The sequence below is a fragment of the Nicotiana tabacum genome, chromosome 14, assembly GCF_000715075.1.
Source record: "Nicotiana tabacum cultivar K326 chromosome 14, ASM71507v2, whole genome shotgun sequence".
Classification (NCBI taxonomy): Eukaryota; Viridiplantae; Streptophyta; class Magnoliopsida; order Solanales; family Solanaceae; genus Nicotiana; species Nicotiana tabacum.
The window spans coordinates 87,041,437-87,045,067 of NC_134093.1; the positions used below are offsets into that span (position 1 = coordinate 87,041,437).

Genomic DNA, 3,631 nt, shown 5'->3' on the forward strand with positions numbered 1-3,631 from the left:
TCATACATGTTGCAGCTATTTTATGGCCGGTAAAGATCTATCATATTGCTTGTAAAGGAGGAATTTTTAGTGGCAATTATAATGGCCAGTAAATGAGAACCTTTCACAACTTTTCTTATTGTTAATAAGGATTAATAAACAGCTAATATTTTAATGCACATCTTGCCTAATTTCATTCGAATAATAAATAAAAGAAATCATTCCAAAAAGCTCAACACATTTTACTAAATCCACAATAAAAAATAACAGATAATCTATAATATCAAATGTATCAACAACATAAAATAAAATTCAAAGTAAACTATGGATCCAATACAAGTGTAATTGTGTATCTAATAATTGCTATCAAATACATGTAATATTTGACAATAAATGGCCCCGATAAATTTCTTTCGCTCTTGATAACATTGAAATCATCCACAACCAAATTTCTGAACAAAAGCTTCTTCATGCTATTTGAGTTTTGAGATATGGCCTTCTTGTCTAATTTTGCGCATGAGTTTTCCCCAGCTATAAAATACCATATTTTCAAAAGGAGTCTAGGAGAGCAATGAAGCTTTCAGCAGTTGAGCACCTAAATCAGGTTACGCATCAAGTAAGGAAGTTCCGTGAATTTAAGGATGCTCAAAACAATGCTTACTCCTCTGCAATGAGCCACTCATTCAAATTATATGAACAATTGAAAACTAAACTCAGACAGAATTGAATTATGACTAATAAGGAAGAACTCAACAATTTCTAAGAATTAGATTCCACCACATCTAGAACTTGACTCACCAATGGAATTTAGAAGCAAGATAACCACAAATGATGCCTATATCTACTTAGACAAAATAGTCATAAAGAAACAATTCCAAAAAGAAATTTTAATTGTTTTATGCATGTAGCAACAAAAGCAATAAAGAACACACTTGTCTTTGGATATATTAAAACCTATACTGGATCAAGGAAAATAGGTTTAGAATTTTCATTTTTACCATTTCCTTGCAAAGTCCACTTCTAGCAAAAGGGAACTTAGAACCGATAGAAGGAAAAGAATAGTAGAGTTTTAAGTCTAAATGGCTAATGTATAATGTCTTCAAAGATTTGCCACTCAATATGACTCAATAGATTATGAATGGGTCAATTAATTCTATGGATATATATTCCAAATACGACACTATTTATTTTGAGAATTTCCTTAAGGGTTGAAAAGCACAAGAGATATTCCATGAAATGCTTTACAGTGGATAACCTTAGAGGGCAGAATTTGAGCTTCCCTCTTTTCCCATAATTCTTTAAATGCGGCTCCTTTCTTCAGTGAAAGAAGACATAAAAAGATTCGAAATTTAGGCCAAAAGTTAACTAAGGCCTGTATAGAGCTACAGGTAAAAGCTTTATTACATTTCTCAATTCGGATACTGCAATCATGTTCTGCACAGTCAACCAAGATGTTTTAGCTATTTATTGCTCATGAGATTCTTGATCCTAAAATTGAGATAAAGACAAGCAACAAATAAACAAGATAAATGACTCTGCCTTACAAAAATATCCAGTTATTAATTTCTTAGCATAACCAATGGAACTACCCACTTAATGATTTAGCTGCCAGAGGCAAATACCCTTAGCACTCAGCAGTAACTTTCTTCTATTGCTAAGTAAGGTATAATTCTTAATATCGGAGGACCATATACATCATATAATAAGTACTAAACTGAACCATAACAATCTTCTAATCCACATATACACTCCATATGGCAAAGAAATTTTAAATAGACAAAAGATAACTAAAAATAAAAATAGATGACCTCAATCAAAATAGATATCCATTGAAACACCATTATCAACATCATCTAATGTCTCCTCGTCATTATTGTTCCTATACCCCATCTTCTTATCATTTTGGCCCCAAGAATTGTCATATTATTGTATAGAAATGATGAAAATGTAAGCCAACTGTAAGATAAAAGACATAAGCCAAAAGCCAACTGTAAGAAGACCAAGAAAAAAGCATGGACATGCGTTTTAGATTGATGAAATATAGCTAATTTGCATTCTTACCTACTGACAATGTGGAATTATGATCAAATACAGTAACCCAAAAGACACAAAAGCAGTGCAACAAGAAGAGACAGGTGGGCAATTAGAATAGGAGAAATAGGAAATATCCGAGTTTTAGTCACTCCTTTAGCGATACTTTTAGAAAATTTTCTAGCTCCTATCAACTTCACCTTGTTTGAACTTGATATTGGATAAATGTTCAACTATCGGACACTATATGAAACAATCAAAGATTTATGAATCATCTGAAATCAACAAAAAACGTGGAAGACGAGTCAGAAATTCAGCAAAAGCATTTCATCGAACACCTTAATTACAAAATACATTTTCCACACCATTGGTATGGGAAGTAAAATAACCATAAAAGCAACTAAAAAGATCATTAAATCAAACACGTGAATGCAAAAACGGTGACAGATTCAATACTATCGTTCAAAGAATATTCAGATTTCAATCGCCATAGTTGGCTACCCCTCATTAGTGATAATGGGTATATAGAGAGGGAGGAGAGAGAAAGAGAGAGAGACACGATGAATTTACCTAGGATGGTGGGTGGTGATGGCGAGAAAGAGATGAGTTGGGCAGCAGGAACGATAAGAGCCTTTACATAGCCTACTTCTGAAACAATTTCGTGATATACAGAGAAGACCTAAAAATGGATTGGAGGGAAGAGGTGATTGATGTCAAAACAATTGGAGGGAAAGATTTGAAAATTTCGTTTTCAATTAGTGCTTTAGTGGTCATTCTTTTCTATTGCAGGTAAAAAAGGAATATTTTCCTAGCCAATGCTCATTTGCCAGTACTTTTTCATTTGCAAGAAAAGGTTAGAATTGCCACTAAAAGTACTTTTATGGTAGTGTGAGGTCTTGAGTGTATCATATTGTGTATTATGACTTGCGTGCATGGTCATATTAGATTTTCGGATATTTTGGGATCTATTGGGATGAGTGAGTCTCATTTTAGAAGTTTAAGTTGAAAATGTTGACTAGGGTTTGACTTTTGTGAAAATGACCCTGGAATGTTATTTTGTTGATTCAAGTTGGTTTGTATCGTGATTTTGGACTTGAACATATACCCGGAAATGAATTCTGAGGTTCATATGTTGATTTGTGTTGTTTTGCCGAACGTTGGCAATTTAACGACTTAGAATTTTGTTAAGGTTGACTTCATAGCTATCATTGTTGGATTTATATTTCGGGACATGGAATAGGTCCATTTCGTTATTTGGAACGTGTTTGCAAAGTTTGGCGTTATTCCGAGTTAATTTGATAGGAATCAGACCCGCGTTTGTGTTGTTGCATCACATGTGACATGTACATTGTCATGTAGATATAGAGATGTAATATTTCTCATATCAATCATACTTGGCATATTTTATCTGTATTGAGCTTAACTGTTAAACCTGGAAGCATGTTTACATTCATGTACTATGTACCAATAGATTATGAGTTTCTCTAAGATATTATTGTCATATTTCCTATCATCTCCATACTGTTACATTCTGTATTTGGACTGTAATGGTTGCGCTTGTGACTGCTTTCAGCCCAAAGGTTAGTCTTGTTACTTATTGAGTACATTGGTATGTTGTACT

At 33.3% G+C, this 3,631-nt stretch overlaps 1 long non-coding RNA gene across 1 annotated transcript; it reads right to left on the reverse strand.

Annotated features, from left to right (window-relative positions):
* Window positions 1–238: 238 nt before the first annotated feature.
* Window positions 239–2,843, reverse strand: LOC142168762 (uncharacterized). The gene is made up of 2 exons (XR_012698735.1): window positions 2,581–2,843; window positions 239–644 (listed from the first exon to the last, which is right to left on the reverse strand). It is a non-coding gene; the product is annotated as an uncharacterized LOC142168762 (long non-coding RNA).
* Between the last annotated feature and the right edge of the window lie 788 nt (window positions 2,844–3,631).